Source organism: Parasteatoda tepidariorum, chromosome 1 (assembly GCF_982258835.1).
Source record: "Parasteatoda tepidariorum strain Cologne lab strain chromosome 1, Ptep-v5.0, whole genome shotgun sequence".
NCBI lineage: Eukaryota > Metazoa > Arthropoda > Arachnida > Araneae > Theridiidae > Parasteatoda > Parasteatoda tepidariorum.
In genome coordinates this window covers 26567485-26589062 of record NC_141755.1, presented here as the reverse complement: position 1 = coordinate 26589062, position 21578 = coordinate 26567485, and the positions used below count along the sequence as shown (strand labels likewise).

Sequence of the window (21578 nt, the reverse complement as noted above, 5' to 3'; positions counted from 1 at the left end):
ATCGATTTATCCAACGACCCTTTCGTCGTGAGTCGTACAGCAGTAAAAAATGAGGCGTTCGGAAACGTTTCTGGCATTGCTATTCTATCACGTTTTACTAGCTAAAACGAAAAGAACACTTTTTTTAAAACTTTTTCTTCTTAAGTCTCGCTTTTTCGAACGGACAGTTTTTTTATTTTGCTGAATAAGAAATATAAGAAAATGAATTTGTATTACCCATTTGAGAAAGGTTGACTCAGCTCTTTTAAATTAAATTTCATCTTGTACATTAAAGTTCGGTGAGTTTTGTTGCTGTATATTAACTTTTTCCTATTAATAGTTTTACTGATTTATATTAGAAAATAACGTTGAAAAGAGAACTTTCCGTTTTAATGATGGTTTTGCATTATGATTTAATAAATAGCATTATGAACTTAGATTCAAAAAAGCAAAATAAGCTATATGTCATTAATGAATTCTTACATAAATCATGTTTATTGATTTTAAAAATTTATTAATGCAGGAATTTATTGCAAATTTTATAAAATAAAATTAAAATTTTCTTAGTATACTTGCTTTTAAGAAGAGTTCTGCTATTTCATAAATTTTTTTATTACAATATTTTTTTTCTTATTCATATTAGAACTAGGCAATAATATTATGAAAAATAATATTGGAGACGAGTATTTAAGTATTTTTCAAATGAGAGTTTAGTCTGGTAATAACCAACGTTAAATCTTTCATATTTATCTGGTATGAGTCTCAAACATGCCCAATGCTTCGAAGATATTTTACAATGTTTAACTTTAATACGTCAATTATGTAAATTAATTAATATTTATTTTAAATTTAAATACTTATTTTCTTTACTTGGACATTTTTTCTCAAAAACAGTTTGAATTGTAAAAGTAATATTGAAAAAAAAATTATACTTAAGGGATCATGATGTCAATTTTATTTTATTAACTATCATTAAAATTCCTGCTCAGTGTAGAGTACAAGCAATAAACTTTTCTCTTAGTATCTCTAAAGTCTAGAATACAACTTAAGCAATGTGATTATAGTTAAATTTTATCATCATCATTAAATGTATTTGTATTGTAGATTAGGCGATAAGCTTTTATCTTAAGATTCTAAATGCTGTCTTGCATGGGTCATACGTATTGATAGAGGCACTCCTTTTTGGTAAATGCATCACGCAACATGTTTATTTTTATACGAAATTATAGGTTTTAAGCAGAGAATATTACGAAAAAGATGTCTTTTTTGTAAAAAAGAAATATTACTCACAAGAGATTACCACATGATCTTTGTAATTAAATAATAAAATTGAAATTCGCAAGAAATGATTTTTAAAATTAAAGTGCAGCAAAAATGAGTTTAAAATTTGACTGTACAAATTTTGAGAGTCGATAACGAGAACGGGAAAAGTTTTCCAAAATAAATGAATAAATAACTACGATTTGTCCTCGTTTAACTATTAAAATCATTAAAACACTGCCAGAAATAGTCCAACTTTTGAAATTAAATTGGAGCTATTACTGTCAGCGCAGAAGTCTGTTAAAAATAGAAATGGAACCAGTGACGACTATATTAAAAGAGAGTTTTGCATCATATGGAGGAAAACTCCTGAGAAATTAAATAAAATTTGTTTAGAAAAGATTAAACAAAAAATAGTTTTATATTAAAACTGAAGATATTAATTTTTCAAAAAACCTTTTATTCTTATTGTAATGCTCTTCAGTTTTCTGGAATATATATATTTTTAAATAATTTCATCCTACATTTAATAGTTATATAAATGCTGAATTTTTATTTGTAATTGCATTGCTGGGTACTAACATTTAAATTTTTCAAATGTTTAAAAGAGAAAGAAAAATATTCTACTAAAGTGAAATATAAGAAATCCATTGAAGATATTTATTAAATGATAGTAAATGCAAGTATAGTTGCTAAGATTCTTTTCTGGATTTTTAAATTTAAAGTAGGGACTTTCATCAGTAAATACAATTGCAGATAGATATTTTTTTAAATACAATAAAATAACTTTAAATTAAAAACTAATATTCCGACATTCAAAGACGCATAAATAAATCCAAGACTGATGCATGCTTCAACAATGCTAGGTTAAGCTCACCCTACTCAAACTTTTTAAATCAGCACGGAGATTTTAGATTTTACTGCTGATTAATTAATTTAAACAGTTTTAGGAAAGTTTTATGATTGATAAAAATTTAAATTCAAATTGCGAATGAAAAAGGGGACCTCTTAATAAATTTATTCAAAAACACCTCTTTTGTTTCAAATACAATGCTGACTTTTCAAATTAAAAGCAGACTTTCCAGACAACAGTCATTCCTTTAGCATAAAAACAGAAGAATATGCGATATTAAAAATGTTTAAGCTTTCATGAAATATTTAAATGCACATAGCTTTTTAAAGGCTCTTTATTTTCAATTTAAATGTTTTTTCTTTTCTTTTTCATTTTTCGTAAGTAAAGAATATATTAGATATGTACAAGGCACTGAATAATGTGTGAAAAACTTAATCGCCAACATTTCTTGTAAAGATAAGCATTTTACTTTTAAAAGCATGCAAGAAATGGAACTCTGAGAACAATGAGAAAATATAATGAGCTCATTTCCATTGGTAACATGCCAAAACCTTACCTAAGAAGCCGCCAAGACACTAAAAAACTTTTTTTATGCATATTGTGACTTTATTTATAAAAATGGAAATAGATAAACTTGCTCTATGTAAAGAATGATTATTTCACGAAATGTTTTAAGAATTTAGCAAAATAAACTTGGATATCATAACTTTATTTTTTGAGTTTCAGTGAGAGGAAACAGCGTCGAGATTAAAAAGACTCAAATTAACATTTTTAATAAAAATATTTAAAAATGGATTATTTTAAATAGTTTTTTAAGTTATTTTTTCGCATAACCTATGTAATTTAAAGATGCATAAAATTATTCTCAACTGACTTTACTAAGGAATTACTAAAACAATGCTGCTATTATTACTTTTTTGTTCTACGAAAAAAAATATTGAAATGAAAATTACTGTTACTAACAGATTATTTATTGTTCAGGAAGATTAACTACCTGGTTCAAGTTCTAACGCTGCAATATTCGTCATAAAATAGCTAGCTGCATTTCAAATGTACGAAGAAAAGAAAACCAACGCAGTTATTATTTAAATCTACAACTAAATTGCATGGGAAATTGCTTCGGTTTTTTTTCTAAACTGCACTGTAAGACGTTTTGATGTATAGTTGCCACCATTTTTGATGTTGAGATAAACTAAATAAATATTTAATTACAGAACGGTAGTATTTGTGCAAAAAATTTTGTAAAATTGACAAAACGATTGTCTGAAAAAATTAGTGTGAATATATTACTAAAAATGTGCTTGTCTTTTAAACTAAATATTTGCCGTGAGTTTTAATGGGCATAAAAATATGTGTTCTTAGTAACAGACAAGCAAAAAATGAATAAATAAATAAACCAAAAGACAAAAAATAATTAAAACCATAGCAATAGAAAGTAAATAAAAAATATTACCATGTGCACTGCAAAAAGTTTTAATTTATAATTCATAGTATTAGACAAGCAAAAAATGAATAAATAAATAAACCAAAAAACAAAAAATAATTATAACTATTTGCGATCGCAACGCTCGAGCACGCCCTCTAGCGGAAGCCTGTAAATATCAGACATTAATTTATCACGTTTTCATTCAGTTCCATCAAATTCATTGACAGAATCAGACGCCATTTTTTAGCAGCAAATAAGAAACAAAATTTCCCTAAGGAAAAGGCCGAATAACTTGAAAAAAATCTCCAGAATATTAGTAAATCTTTCAGGAACAGAACACGCCAAACATTTGAAGAAAAATTCCTCAATAAATTTTAATTTCTATTATCAACAAACTTGCAACTGATGACTTCCGATTTCGGACACTGTTACAGATGTGTGTTTTAAGGTAAAATGCATTTCTTCTGTCTTCAATTCATTACAAATTAGTAAAGTGAAGTCAACATTGCTTTCGTCATTCCAATAAATAAATGTGAATTCAGAACGTCAAGAACAGCAATTGTTATAGAATATTCTTATTTGTTATAGAACGGTATATATTTCTGTATCTATATAATTCGGAAAACAATAAGGAATCATCCAAATTACTTAAAATTCGCGATCGCAACGCTCGAGTACGCCATCTAGTGGAAGACTGAAAATATCGGACATTAGTTCCCTCAAAGCCATTGGCAATGAACGACGCCATTTCATTAGCAGCAAATAAGAAGCAAAATTTCCCTAAGGAAAAGGTAGAACTTCTTGAAAAAACTAACCAGAACATGCCAAACATTGAAGCAGAACACGCCAAGCATTTGAAGAACAATTTCTCAATAATTTTTACCTTTCTATTACCAACAACATAACTTCCAATTTCATGATCACTTGCTGTTACAGATTGTGTGTATTACGGTAAAATAATTTTTTCTGTCTTCAATTCATTACAAATTAAAGTGAAATCAGCATTGCTTTCGTCATTCCAATGAATAAATATGAATTCAGAATAAGCACAGAACTGTATAATATATAGTTATAGAATATTGTTCTTCTTTATAGAATAGTATATATTTCTGTATCTATATTATTCGTAAAACAACAATAAAGAATCATCCGAACTACTTGAAATAGATTCATTTGTGCTGATTATTAATAAATTTGTATCGTTTTCTTGGTAATTATTTTTTTGTTTTGATGGAATAACTTGAACTAAAATTCAGCTATTCTGTTTTTAAGCTACATATTCAAATTCATATCGAGATCTTACATTTATAAAATTTTGATGTGTGGTATGTTATCTAAATGTAATGAAGGGATAATCTATGCATATATTATTTGAAAATAAAATTTTCAAACGAAGAACATTTCATTTGGAATTCTGCGGATTTATAAAACAGGTGAGTGTTATGATTTTTATAAAAAAAAATTTGCTTGTAAATATTTTTTTTTCTTATTTAATGATAGTTCTCTACAGAATGGTTTTTTACGTCTGATTAAGAACTATAAGAATAATAAAAAAAGAAACAATATGAAAGCTTTTATTTCAATGTAAAAAATTCTTAAAATCATTTTTTGTCCTAAGAATTCTTTATTTTCCGTTTTTTAGTTTATAATTTTTTGATAAAAATTGTTGTCAAAATACTTTATTTAGAAAAATTAAATGGTATAACATTATGTGTTTATGTATACTTCTTGTATATTCTAATGTTTGAAGTAATATGATTCAGAAAAGTATGGAATAAAAATTCGGTACTTACGTATTAACGTCACCGCCGCTACAGATTTGGCGGTTTTTAAGTGTCGCTAATCTACACTTAAAATTTTTGAGACAAATCATAAAATAAAACAATTTATTTAAAATCAAAGTAGTCAGTCGGATTTCGGTGGAAAATGAGCTGATATAGAGTTTAGCATAGATTCAAAACAATCATATCGCCATACGAACTCTGATAAATAAGATTCCAAACGAAATAACGTTTCCAAAACGTACGTTTACCAAGATAAAGTTTCATGTTGTGGGAATTGGTACATTTTCGTTTTTTCGGTAAAATATTTCCCTCCTGAAAAAATAAAATTGCATCTTGTTTTGTTTTTGGCAAATCCCAAAGATGAATTTTCGTAGCACTAAAAATGGCGACAATAAAGAATTGTTTTTTGTTTTTGTTTCGTCAGCATTCTTTATTTTACATTTCTTAGTTTCTAAATAATGATTTTTATTGAAACTTGACATTTTTTGATAAAAATTGTAGTCAATAAACTTTTATTACAAAATTGAATTTCATAAAATTATGAGGCTTATGTATACTTTTTGTTCATTTTAATTTTTGAAGTAATATGATTCTTAAAACTGTAGAATGTAAAGTTTAAATGGGCCTTTCATGTTATATCATTAAATTTAGCAAAACTTTTTCTCGGGCATTAGGTTTTAACTCTTATAAGAATATACATATTTTTTTCTGTTAATGTACAAATATTTTTCCGATGTGTTTTGGATATTCCTTCTCTAATAAAAAGAGATACCATTTTGTTTTCGTTTGCATAAGAAAGAATACCAAATATTTTGCTTTTTTAAATTTAATTAGCAGCAATAAAAAAGGAACGTTGCAATGCTACGTGCTACATTAAAGACGTCTGTAGAGTAACTGAATCACTGTTCATATGGAAATCGCAGGTATCCGTCTCATACAACAACGCCCCCTATAGTTCGTTGCGATCGCGAATAGTGTCATTTGTGCTGATGATTAATAAATTTTTTATCGTTTTCTTGGTAAGTATTTTTTAGTTTTGAAAGAATAGATAATTTCAACTAGAATTCAGCTGTTCTGTTTTTAAGCTACATATTCAAATTCATATCGAGATCTTACAATTATAACATTTTGATGTGTGGTATGTTATCTAAAGGGATAATCTATGCACATATTATTTGAAAATAAAACTTTCAAACGAAGAACATTTCATTTGGAATTCTGCGGATTTATAACGAAGGTAAGTGTCATGATTTTTATAATAAAAAATTAGCTTGTAAATTTTTTTTTTCTTATTTGATGATAGTTCTCTACAGAATGCTTTTTTACGTATGATTAAGAACTATAAGAATAAAAAGAGAAACAATATGGAAGTTTTTTTATTTTAATATGAGGAATTTTTAAAATCGTTTTTTTTTATCCTAAGAATTCTTTATTTTACGTTTTTTAGTTTATAATTTTTTGATAAAAATTGTTGTTAAAATAATTGTTTTCAAAAATTAAATGGTATAAAATTATGTGCTAACGTATACTTCTTACATATTCTAATGTTTGAAGTAATATGATTTAAAAAAGTATGGAATAAAAATTCGGTTCTTACGTAATAGCGCCACCGCAACTACAGATTTGGCGGTTTTTAAGTGCCACCAATCTACACCAAAATGTTTGCGACAAATCATAAATAAAACACTTTATTTAAAATCAAAGTAGCTTATCGGATTTCGGTGGACAATGGGCAAAATATTTCGCTCCTGAAAAAATAAAATTGCATCTTGTTCTATTTTTGGCAAATCCCAAAGACGTATTTTCGTAGTACTAAAAAATGGTAACAAAAAACGAAGGACAAATCATTTTGGAATTCTTCTGATTTATAAAGCAGGTAAGTGTTAATTTTTATAAAATAAAAAATTTTACTTTCAAGTAATTTTTTTCTTATTTGATGATAGTTTTCTATAGAATGGTTTTCTGCGTCCGATTATGAATCAAAAAAGAAAAAACATGAAAGTTTATTTTAATGTAAGGAATTTTTAGAATTGGGTTTTTCTTTTTTGCTTTGTATCGTAAGCATTCTATATTTTACGCATTTTAGTTTCTAAATAATGATTTTTATTGAAACTTGAAATTTTTTAATAAAAATTGTTGTCAAAAAACTTTTTTTACTAAATTAAATTTCATAAAATTATGAGGCTTATGTATACTTTTTGTTCATTTTAATTTTTGAACTAATATGATTCTTAAAACTATGGAAAGTAAAGTCTAAATAGGCCTTTCATGTTATATCATTAAATTTAGTATAGCTATTTTTCGGGCATTAGGTTTTAACTCTTATAAGAATATACATATTTTTTTCTGTTATTGTACACATATTTTTCCGATGTGTTTTGGATAGTCCTTCTCTAATAAAAAGAGATGCCATTTTGTTTTCGTTTGCATAAGAAATAGTACCAAACATTTTTCTTTTTTAATTTTAATAAACCACGATAAAGAAGGAACGTTGCAATGCTACACGCTACATTAAAGACGTCTCTAGAGTAAATGAATGACTGTTCATATAGAAATCGCAGGTATTAGTCTCATACAACAACGCCCCCTATAGTTCGTTGCGATCGCGAATAACAATGGAAAGTAACTAAAAAATTTTACCACGTGCACTGCAAAAAGTTTTAATTTCAATCGACACCCAAAATGGTAGAAATACACACCGACATTTCTTACGGTGTACGAAATTTTAATTTTCAATTGTAGCAGTTTGAAACAAAAAATGGTTTATTGCGTTATTTGAGGAAGAAGTTCGTATTTTAAAGCTCTCCTTTGCTGTCAGTTTCAGGATGCAAAAAAAAAAAAAAAACTGAACGAAATCTTAGCATGAAAATAAATGTCTCTTTCAGAAAGAAAAATACGTAACACGTCCCTTGAATGTCGGAGTTAGTTTCTCCTAAATTATCCTGTATTCATCTAGTGAAGCTATCTTATGACTCAGAAGTTTCCCAGGGCAAAGTATCCCTTAGCAGCCCCATCAACTTCATGTTGGAAGTGGATAGCCTCACGCTCTTAGAGGATGCACGTGCTTCTTTTAGGGATGAGGAAAATGTTCTAGAACAAATAGCAGCTGTATTCTTGAGATTCAGTGTTATACATTAATAGTTTCCTGCTTTGTTTCTCAAAATGTTTTATCTGATATAAAGTTTTCTTTAAATCATTTCTCGGGTATTTAATCATGTTGAAGTAATAGTTTTGATGAAAACCGGCTTCGAGATATGAACCTATGATTTTTAACTATAAACTCTTAGTTTATCTCGTATGGATTATCAATTTATTCATGAATTATCAAGTATTACGGATTTATTACATGATGGAATTATTATTGATTTATTATATTATGGAATTATTATGGATTTATTATATTATAGAATTATTATATTACGGAATTATTATGGATTTATTATATTATGGAATTATTATATTACGGAATTATTATGGATTTATTATATTATGGAATTATTATATTACGGAATTATTATGGATTTATTATATTATGGAATTATTGTGGATTTATTATATTATGGAATTATTGTGGATTTATTATATTATGGAATTATTATGGATTTATTATATTATGGAATTATTGTGGATTTATTATATTATGGAATTATTGTGGATTTCTTATATGATGAATTTATAATATTATGGAATTATTATAGTTTATATTTTTCACATTATGGATTATAAATTGATTTCCGTCTTTCTCTGAAAAGTTTATGCAATTTTTACTTACCATTTGGGGCATATGTTAATCGTTATAATCATATATTGCTTTTGTTAAATGTTATCTCTTAATATTTTTTTCGTGGAAAATTTTGTTTCACGAAATCACAATATACTATATGTGGACAAACTTCAAATTTTGTTTCAAGATATTTTTGTTTTCGATCATTCTTGAAGCATAAACGAAATATTCTTACGAAATATTCAAAAATTATAAAGAATAAGTATTAACGCAATAAAACGGTAAGTAGTGACATTTCAGAGACACTGATTATCAACAAAATAACCATTTTTCGCCACCAAATTTTGGTGATAATCGCGATAGTTTGTATTTATAAAAATAATTTTACGTTATCGTATTAGTACTTCAGATAATGCGTTCTGCAATAAAAAAGTTTGTGTAGCTTTCATGCACACTACAATAAGCAATAAAATTACAAAATATTGAGTATAAAAAAATATAGGAGTATGAAAATACTTGTTTATAAAAGTAATAACAAATTATTTTGAAAACATAATTTTCTCTCTTCAATACATGAATAGATGTCGTAATGAATGCATCAAGTTTATGCATTACACGCTATTTTCTCACAGGAATACATTTTTAGATTTTAATTGCATACTTTTTCACATTTATGTTCGAAAAGGCATGAATTTATATTGAAATATTATTTTTTCTAGGTAAATTTATTGTATAAGTATTTTGAACATCAATTGTAAACAAAATTTTGCTCTTTATAAATATTCATAAAAGTAGCGACTGCTTAGACGTCACAAAATAATTAAATTTTTGATTTCTGTTGGTGACAAGTACAGTGTAGTTGAAATAGCAATTTTTTTATTATTATAACCCTATTTTTAATTCTGATTTACACTATTATTGTACTGAGTCGATTATCTAAAAAAAATTGCATTGCCTTCTTTTAAGTAATTTTGATCAAAATTAAATCTACTAGCGCATTACTTGGTGAGGGAAAATATAAAACAACCTACAGTTAGATTAGTAAAAGAGTTTTTAACCCCTTCCTTCTCACTCCCGTGAAAATGATGGGGTGAGGTTTCACCCTCTATCTCTCGCTCCAGTGAAATTTCCGGGCTGGAGTGTTCAGTAGTAACTCGCCAATACGAATAAAACTAACGCGTAGTACTAATACGAATAAAACTAATGCGTAGTGTACAATGCGTAGTAAAAAAAAATAATTACTTTCAATAACTTTCAAATTAATGATTGGATCTTCATGTTCTAGGACATAATCTTAATGATTCGAGAGGGTGTCCTCAAATATGCAAATTAATTAGTGCAGACGATATTTTAAGTTACAAAAGCAGTCATAAAAACTTCCTTTCTCCAAATAAATGTACCTTGTTTTCGAGGGATTCGCATTTCCGACCCTCAAACTGTGAGGACTTTTCACAATCTAGAAAACATGGTTCTAATAATGTACCTTCCAAAGTTGAAAACCCTTAATATTAATTTTACTTTTTGCGTTTTTCACCACGTCTCGAAAACTCGTTTTAAAAAGTTGCATTTTAAAAATTTGATTTCTCAGGAACTATTGGGATGATTTCGCTCAAATTTCGTATTTTACAATGCGAAATTATATTCGATTTAGAAAATTGCATGCAAGAAAATTCAAACTATTTTCGACATTCAGTAAATAAAACAATAGATATTCATAAATGTTTACTAAAAATTAGTTTATGCATAAGATTGTCTTTGTATAAACAAATTTTATAATTGTGTGCAAAAAATGTTTCTATTCGCTTAAATTTCAAGATATGGGGAAGTGCCCAAAGCGTAAAATTAACATTTAGAGGTGAAAACTTTAAACCACTCTCCAGACCAAACTATTTGGATCCCTATTTTCAGATTGCGGTATTTTAATGATTAAAAATCCTAATACGTCAAAAAATAGATCTTTAAGAACATTTTTGTGTCTGATTTCGTAACTTAGAATATCGTCTGCACAAATTAATTACCATAATTGAGATCACGTCCTTGAACCATTGAGAATAAGTCCTAGAATGTTCTGACAGTTTTTGTAATTATTTGCATTTAAAATTAACGATATCAAATTACAAGTCTTGATTAAAATAGGTGTACACATAAAGATAAAATTACATTTGTGTTAAGGACAAAGCTAGGTATTTTCCTTCTAAATATTTCTTATCAATTGATTTCTATTGCAAAAAATAAGTAGAATTCATATGTTTTCGTTTACCAATATGATGTTAGTCTTATCATTTCTTTATTAAGATAGTTTCTTGATTTGGCTGAAATTATTATTTTACATTGAAAATTTTAAATCAGAATAATATGATATATTCCAAATCCCTCCGGTGTTTGAATGTTTCTAAATGAATACAAATGCGAGTAAGTAAAGTTGAGAAAAAAGTAAAAAAAAATAAGTAAATAAATAAAATAAAAATTATATTAAAGTACTCTTAAAATAAGATGGCATTTAAAAGAACAGTAATAATATGTCATATAGTAAACCCAAAGAATATCTGTTTAAATATTAATTTTAAGTAAAGAAAGATTGGCAGTGAAAATATTATTTCTCAATATTTCAAAAATAAGCAAACAAAGTTAAATATATTAAGAAGTTTATAAAATTATTCATAATTCCATGTTAAAAGCATGTCCAATTTAAAAATTTCTTATTCTGTATAAGGAAGAAAATATTTTTGAATATTATTAAACATATATTAGTTCAAAACAAAATTAAGAATGTTCAGCTTAAGTAGTTTTGAAGTACCTTCAAAATGTCAACATAAAACTATATTTTATTAGTATAAAAAGGAAACTTTAATCATAAACTACTTAGTTACATTTGATCTCACTTTTTTAAGCCGTAATTGACTTTAAAATCAAGTTTTATAAAATCAGAAGAGCAGCTGTTCAATACGAAGAAAATTGTCCTTAAGTAAATATTTTTTGAAAATTATTACACTTACTAGTTTAAACATTTATTTCTGGATATTTATAGCTTAATGTTGATATATTGAATTAAATTTGATCCTATTTTGAATAAAAAATAAAGTTAAGAAAATGTAAATTTAAAGCAGAAACTCGTTGGCAAACTATTTTATATTCTACAACATGTAACAAATTCATGTACTTACTATTAAATATTAAAAAGCAACTTTTATTTCAATAAAAAAATTGATTTCCATTTTGTAAAATAAAATATTGGTGCTGCAATTTTTTTGGGGGGAAATATTTTTTTTTAATTCATGTTTATTTTTACTTACATATTTCTTTATAAAATTTTACTTGAAATGATTTGCGATCACTCTTAAATTTCAGAATTACAAAATCCTAAAATGTTGGGCAAATATTTACTTTTACATTACTTTAAAATCAAAGCCTCCGAGCTCAAAGTGTGGCTTGTTATGTAAGGTTGAAAGATATTTTAGTGATGATGTAATCTAATTCGTATACTGTAAAGTGAATTTATTATTACTGTGAATAGAATTTATTTATTCTGTAACTACGTTTACTTCAGATTTAAGCTCACACTCTTGTAAACGTAGGGGGGGGGGGGGTGAGTGGGATAAAACTCTGTAATCTAGAATTTGGCAAGATTATTTCTGTTTTCTAGTAAACAAATTCTGAATTATACTTTGCTGGTCTAGAAGATATACCATACTGTCTAGTTGTTGTTGATTTATTTACAGGGTCAGTGTAGATAAGTTTTTTTTTTTGCCATCTCAGCTCTCTAATGTTCTCTTGTTTATAAGATATCCTTATTTGTTGGTCATTGCAGTTAAAAAAATAATTTTAGTCTTGCTTATTATTAGTAAAGATTCATATACTAACAAGCCATAAGTATTCAGTCCAAAAGTAGTACTGTCTGTTTTGTTTCGATAACCTCTGTCTGTGGAGTTAAACCGGGTATAAATGGGTCCGGCATTCCCTCTCCCCTGATGTGTTTTTATGCTCGGCCAACGAAGGCTGCAGTGCATCGGAGGAAGAAGACAACTACATTCTCGTTCTTGTTCATTTACGTCGCACTAGAGCTGCATAATAAGCTATTGGCGACAGTCTGGGAAACATCCCTGAGGGTGATCCGAAGACATGCCATCACAATTTTGATCCTCTGCAGAGGGGATGGTACCCCTTCTTCGGTAGCAGGACGACCTGCACGCGGAGTCGAGCACTTTACGGTAGAAGAGTTTAAACGAGGACCAATACCGCACACCCTCGGTCCCTACGCAGACTGATCCAAGTGGTCACCCACCCGCACACTGACCGCAGCCAGTGACGCTTGACTTTGGTGATCTGCTGGGAACCGTGTCTTAACGATCAGTCAACTGTGTGACGCAACAACATTCAAGGCTAAAACAAAGTTTTACTGGCCTATGGATATAATTTATTGAGGACCTAATTTCAATGCACAAAAAGCCTTTTTTTCATATTTTGCTCAGTTTTTGAAGACCCTATATACAAAATTGTAGTACCGGACAGGCAGTCGAGATGTTAGCTTTCAGGACTGAGAAGTCAATGGTTGAGGGTTCTGGATGAGGGCTCAGGACATGGATGCTTCTCTCTGCGTTGACCTCTGTTGTTGTATGATGCGTGAATGTGGCCAACCCTATGAACAGGTTCGGGTACAAAGGGTACTTCGGGGATTCTGAGAGAGCAATTTTTTGACATTTGTCTGGCTCTCTCAATAGAAAAGGTTTTGTTTTTATGGCTTCCGGAGCGTGTACCCACTGAAGACATCAGCTTCGGTAGCCGTATTTTTATCTCCAGTGTTTTCTTTTTTCTTTATTGCTTCAATTATTCTTTATTGCTTCAACCCTATGAACAGGTATTTATGGCATTTTGGCGTAGGTAATGTTACTCGCCTCCGTAGTTCATAGGTGCCCACCAGATCTTTTTAAAAAGCAGCATTTCTGGCAGCTTCTAAGACAAATAAACGAGAGTTCAGTACCTGCCGTTAAAAAATGTAATTTTTATATAAATATATAGGAATTCTCAGTTATTTTCTATGGAGAAATAACATCAAACACTAAATTTTTTTCTAAAGAATTTCGGTCTTTCTCTCGGCAGTCTCGAACCCTGTGACATTTGTTCTTCCCCATTCGAATGCAATATCAAGTATAAATTACACGCATAATATTCCTAAAATTGTCTCATTAAAAAAGAAATTTCTGCTTCTCTTTCACTTAAATTCTAGTGTTTCTAACTTTCTCATAGAATTAGCATGTGTGCCCCGGTGGATTGACATTTTTTAGAAAATAATCTCGAATATAAACGAAGTAATACATCTATGACTTTTCGAGGGAGAGATAATTTATTTTATAACGTCAGTGGACAGCAGACCTAATTCCTCCGAGTTTACGCCTACCAATCTTCAACTCTGTAGCCATGCAATTTTGAACTCAATCCAGAAGACAAGGGAGTTCCTAGATCAAGTATTGGGGGAAATATGTCTTCGTGGAGGACTTCTTGATACAACTAACCAGCATTTGCGTTAAATGGTGAGGAAAACCACGAGTACCTTCCACGGTTAGACTGGCGAAAAGGGGACTCTAACCCATAATCCGTCTACTACTGAGGATATTTTACGTCAGCATTGTGGTCGGTGCGAGTCAGGTGCGGAATTCATTTCAACTAGCCTGAGGAATCGAATCCGGTTCACCTCATTGGGAGGCCAGCGCTCTAGCCGCTGAGCCAACACGGCTCAGAATGATATATTGTATGCAATTAAGCAATGAATATCTTGTTTAAATCGGACAGTTTCCAGGCTGGATAGTTAAGCTCCAACACTCCTTCGAATTTTAGCCACTTTTCCTTACGTATATTTATATTCACACAAATAACGTTACACTTTTTACTCTTTTGACGAAATTTTAAGGAAAGAAAATGAGAATTGTCAATGCACTAACGAACAATTTCATTAGGAAATTTATTAGCAAGCAATTTCATTAAGAAATTTATTAGCAAGCAATTTCATTCAGAAGTTCGTTAGCAAGCAATTTCATTATGAAATTTCCTAAGTTTGAAAAATTCAGTCAAAATCTAATAATCTAGAAGAAACTCACTATCGAAATAATTATTACTGAACATTTAAAATTCGGTTTTAAAACTCAAATTAAATTCACTTTTTTTAACTAATGAAACAAAGCATTTGAAGGTTAGTTTTAACGAAAAATTTACTCACGCATTACTATAAGCGACAGTCAAAAAATAATAACAGCTAATCTCAGAACTATCCACATTTAATTATGTTTCGATATACCTTCTTGTAAATAAAAAAAAGTACCTCTAATGAACGCAAAACTCTAGTAGAATGATTATTTGATGCCGACGAGCTCTTCTTATAAATATTAATTTTGAAGTTTAAAAGCATTATAACAGTTAAGTCTTATTCCCAGAACAAACGCAATTATGTTTCGCAAAAGTACATTTAATGAATGCAAAGCCTAAATGGGATGATTAATTATTTGATGCTGACATGCTTTTCTATAGATTTGATTTTAAATTTGAAATTTCAACACCTAATTCTCATTCTTAGAACAAACATCATTAAATTACTACTTTATAAAAGAATTCATTCCCTTCAAAAATTTACAGATTGGAAATAACAGTCAACATGTTTCAAGCGCTCAAAAATAGGTGCATATCTTCAAGATTTGCCAGACTTGAATGAAAAGAAACAAAAGTGATTTCAAACATAAAACGTAAAGTTGCCAATGAAAAATAGGAAATAAAGGGGCGAAACAAAGTTGAAAAATTCTCAGCAGTCGAGAGAGAATAAAAAAAAAACGTGTTTATTCTAAAATAAGAATAAAAATAAACTATGCTTATTTTCTCTCGGCCACTGAGGTTTTTCGAGTTTTGTTTCCTCCCATTATTTTCCATTTTTCGTTGTTTCTTTTCATTCAAGTCTTGCATATCTTGAAGATATGCACCTTTTTTTGAGTGCATGAAACATTTTGACTGTTATTTCCAATCAGTATATATTTGATTCGAATGAAGATTTCGGATCAAGTATTATATTACCACTTCAGTTTCTTGGAATTATTTATTTAATCAATTACGTTTCGATTTCCCTCTTTGTAATATTAAACATAAAAAGTACATTTAATGAATATAAAACAAGAGTGAAATGATTGATTATTTTATGCTGATATGCTTTTTTGTAGATTCCTTTTTTATAGATTATTTTTCATTATTTCTTACTGAGATTCGATGCTGGCTTACTTAATTTGAAGATTCAAAAGATCGTAACAGTTCTTAATAACCATCATCACTGAAATAAAATTACGTTTCGTTATTTCTTCTTGTAACATTAATCAGTAAAAATACATTTAATGAATGTAAAAGACAAGTGGAATTATTGATTAATCGATACTGCTATACTTTGTTTTTATGGAACTTAAATTTGAAATATTGAGTACTTTTTGCAAAGAAACAACTTGATGCCAAATAGTTATTAAAAAAATAATTTCAATTTCTCTTCATCAAAATAAAAATATTTTATTGAGTGCACTTAGACATGTTTCAACTCTAAAAAACAATAAATTCTCAAATAAAAACAAGTTTGGTTCAAAGTTTGTGAAAAGAAAAGACCGCTAAAAATCCTTTCAATCTTGAAGCACCAAACCAACAAATTCTTTTACTCTAAAAGTACATTATCCTCACTTATTTGAGTGAGTTGGTTTCTATTGGAGCATTCGCAATGGAACAAATTTTCGCAAGACTAAGAAATAGAACATCTTTGGAAGAAGGCTTTTTTTTATAGCTAATTTCTAGCATTGCCCACGCAGACATATTTGTGATCTTATTACGGAACATCAAAAGCATCGCAGGAATAAGAATATTTTTTGCTAAAGTCTTTCAAAAAAAGCCACTTATGTATGGAACATATGAATAAAAGTCAGCAACCCTTCTGTTTTAGGAAGTATTGTATTGTTTTGGGAGAATCTTATTGAATTTAATAAGAAAGACAAAAATTTCTGCTTGACAAATGTAATTTCCTTATTTGTTTAACAGATAAAGATCAAAAGAACTTTTTGTTTGTAAAACATTTACAATTTTATATATTTTTCTTTACGGTTTGCAATCATTGAAAGATGAATATTACTTTTATATTTTAAGAACTGATTTATTTATTAAAAAAGAAAATAATAGCAAAAGTTTAGGTTTTTATTTTAGAGTTTTTTCCATTTCCAAAATTGGTTATAAAGTGAAAGTTTTTTTTTCAATTACTATTATTTATGGAATATTTTTATCTTTCAAGAAATTATTTTACAAAAAATAAAATTTGAATAAAAACTGAAATTGTGTTTTTTAAAAAATTGCATAAAAATAAAACAGGGTATGAATGAAAAAAAAATTTTGGATCACTTTCATTAAAATATGTTATGTATTATAAATGTTACATATTACATATGCTATATATAATATATGTTATATATAATATATGCTATATATAATATATGTTATATATTATATATGTTATATATTATATATGTTATATATTATATATGTTATATATTATATGAGTTATATATTATATATGCTATATATTACATATGTTATATTTTTGTAGTATTAGAAACCATCTATCCCTCGAAAAGGAAATACAAACAATTTAATTTTCTTTTGTATGTAAAATATTTGTGTATCTTCAAATTATCTTTTTCTCCGAAACTAAAATTAAAAATAGATTTGTCTAAAATAAAAAAAAAACATCGAAAACTGTGGTTTTTATTTTTTAAATGCGTGGGTTATTTATCTACTTTTGGAATTAATTGCTTGGAAATAAAATAAAGGGAAAAAAAAGTTTTCCTCATTATTAAAATTTATAGACTATTTTGTCCTTTTAGAAATATTTTTTCTAAAAATAAAATTTGAAAAAAAAATATGCTATGAAAAAGAATGACATTTAATTGTCAAAGGAATGGCATTTTGATTTTCTATAATAGAAATATGGAAAATAGTATTAAAATTTATCTACTACTCAAAAGATAAAGATAAAAAATGAGTTAAAATTTTGGATTCCAATTAATAAAATATGCATAGTTATTATTTTTTTTAAATAATAATATTTTATATTTTTAAAATTGCTGCACATCTATCATAAAAATTGTCTTATTGGAGGAAATATATTTTTCAATCTTAAGATTTGTTTTAATTGGTGTAGGCAATAAAAAATGAAATATGCATCATATCAAATCCCACGCACTACATTTCATTGAATAGATAAGTTTTGGAAAGCAAAAATTGCAAGTAAATAATTGCTTTGGAGATTTCAAAGATCCTTTCATGTTTTAAAAGTATTTTTTTAATAGATTTTTTTACAAAGAAATTCATATTAAATGAAAATGAGTTTTCCCCATTTTTTCTTAAAATTACTGTCATACGTCATTCAATATACCTAGCTATATAAAATGAAGCATGTTGCATTTATTTAACGACGAGCACTGTACTCTAATTTATTTGTCTTGGAAGATACCAGAAGCATAACCAGTGGGCACATGTGAACCTTAATCACGGTGGCATGCAACATGATCCACGCCACACTGCCTTTCATATGCTGTTGACACACCTCACACAACAGTGGACAAAACAGAGAGAAATATCCTGAGCGGGATTCGAACTCGCAACCATTGGCTTCCCAGTCAGGCACGCTAACCTGGCCTGCATGATATCGTAACAATTGTTACCTGGCTAGCAGGCTTAATCAGGTAGGTATTAACACACATTCTTTACACACATTCTTAACACACATTATTTTTACATTCTTTATTTACGTCGCACTAGAGCTGCTCAATGGGCTATTGGTGAATTTGTTGAGCAGAGAATTGTTTTATTTCACACTTTTCATCTTACCAGGTTTTTTAAAAAAATTTTATTCTAAGAAGTTTTGTGCTGACATTAAAACTTGATGTGAGATCAGATGCGTTTGTATTGAATATAAATAGAAAGAAAAACTTATACAAATCTGCTTATCTAATCTATTAGTATTAACAGAATAGATGGAAATGAAAGATAGTCTTTTTAATATTAGAATAGAATTCAAATTATAATTTAAATTAATAGCATTACTTACGATTAATTGAAAAGAAAACAATAAGAAGAAATATCGAAACAATTAATACTTTCCTAGAGTTTCGTGAAAATTTTACTTGGGCATAAGAAAATTCAAAACCCTAGGAGAAATTGTTTTAGGGTTATAAGAGATTCGATATAGCATCTCGGCACCACGGGTGGACAAGAAAAAAAATACCGAGTAAACACAAGAAAATTTAAAAAACAAGAGTCTTAAATTCGCCACATGAATAGTTTTATAATTTACAGTGTTGGGAAAAAAAAAGAAAACAGACCATACTGAATAACTTTTGATCTAGTGATCGGATATTCACGTTCTAAGACTCAGTCTTAAAAATTCGAGGTGTTTACTTCAAACATGCTAATTAATTATGCAGAAGATATTGTCAATTGCGGAAACAGTCCCCAAAAAATCCCTAGCTGCAACATAACTTGGCCCTCATCAGGCCAATATTCATGAATCTTGGCTCAGTAAGGGTTAAAAGGGTCTTTATTTTTCTGATATTGGCCCTATATAGAATTTTCCGATTTACCCGACATTTTACTGCCACTTTACAACCCATATCGATCCTATATAGAATTTTCAGATTCACACGATATTTTACTGCCACTTTACAACATATATCGGTCCAATATAGAATTTTCAGATTCACCCGATATTTTACTGCCACTTTATAATCCATATCGGTCCAATATAGAATTTTCAGATTCACACGATATTTTACTGCCACTCTACAACCCATATCGGTCCAATATAAAATTTTCAGATTCACCCGATATTTTGTATCCATTATTTAGCCAATTTAGGTTTTATATTCACCAATTTAGGCCCTATATAGGCCATTCTAGGACCAATATTAAAAAATCTAGTTATCCCAATATGCAATATCCCTTTGGTGCATTTTCTTATAGGCCCCATATCGAGTCAATGTTGAACCCAACTGGGGCCAAGGTAAAATTGTTGCAAAGGATATTTTTTTCTGAATAAACATTTCTAATCCACGGATTCGGATTTCTGACAATCAAAATATAAGGGGATTCCTGCAATCTAGGAAATTTGTCAGAAACAAGGTCCAAGGCTTGGACATTTTCCTTTTAATTAAGGAGTCGAAACTTACCCTTTATCTTAGGCAAAACTTTACTTTTTGCTTATTTAGCCATATCTGGAGAACTTTTATAGTGAATTTTTTTGCACAAAACTATAAAATTCGTTAACTTAATGCAAAAATAAACTTTTAGTAAATATTATTGTTTACTGCTTTGTGTAACAATAGTCGAAAAACTTCTGAATTGTAAGGTATACAATTTTTCGCATTATTTCAAAGACTAATTTCACATGGCAAAATATAAAATTTTAATGACATGGGTGGAATAGTTCCTGATAAATCACGAAATAAGTTCAATTTTTAAAATTAGATTTTTCAGGAACAAATTTTATAATTTCAATCAAAATTTTTTGACAGCATGTAGTTTTCAGCTAGCATAACTGATATATGAGGTTACCACATTGAACTATTAAGTGTGAGCCCTGGAACGTAAAGATACGATAACTATATCAAAAGTTGTTGCGCATTGCTCATACTATATTGGTGAATGAAATTAACTATTAAGAATTTAGATGGATTAATAATTTAAATGGTCAAAAATATAAAAACTTTTTAAAAAAAGTTTCCGATTCACCTAGATAAAAATCAATGAACAATGCTTTCCTTTTGCAGATTTCTACGAATCCAATAAATGTAACTTGGAAGTAACTTTTTAAAATATTAACAAATTAGATCTCGAACGCTTTTAACTTTTACAAAATGGCCAGTTTTCAGTATATGGACAATTTTTATCATCTTCGCAATAATTGTAAGTATTAAATTAAGAAACCAGGTCTCAAAATGAGCAAAACGTATTTTAACAGCATGACTAACTGTTAAATCTCACGATAGTTATGAAAAAATGCATATTATTTATTAAAAAATATTTATACGATGACCAAGTCTTGAAAGCCTTGAAGTAATTCTTTGATCATACAGGTGGAAATGAGCTAGGTTCAAAACAGAATCATCGACAGACTCTCTCCGATGTGGGTTTTCAAAAAAAAATATATATATATAATCTCAGTAGATATGGACTTTTTCACATTTAAAACAATGAAAGTACCGCTACATCTAACTATTTAAAAATTTTTTTTATTCATTTCCAAATTATGTTCGATACTACGTAAATATTGCATTTTACTTTGGTGATAAAAAAAATTTCTAAGAAACCATAAAAACATAATCAATAACACATCAAATCTGAACTATAAATAAATTTTTCAGAAGAAGCTAAGTTTCTTAGTAAAGGTTTTTTGAAATATTATATTAAATATTTTCACTTGAGTTATCGACACAAACGTAGTAGTATTCCTTTTCCTGAAGCCACTAAATTTCATTTATGTATCATAAATAAATC

The 21578-nt window shown here is 28.3% G+C and overlaps 1 protein-coding gene across 2 annotated transcripts in view; it reads right to left on the bottom strand.

The window, feature by feature from the left end:
* The window catches only part of LOC107450287 (5-hydroxytryptamine receptor 2C), a 415063-nt gene that overhangs the window by 262779 nt on the left and 130706 nt on the right, over positions 1 to 21578 (bottom strand). The window lies entirely within an intron of this gene.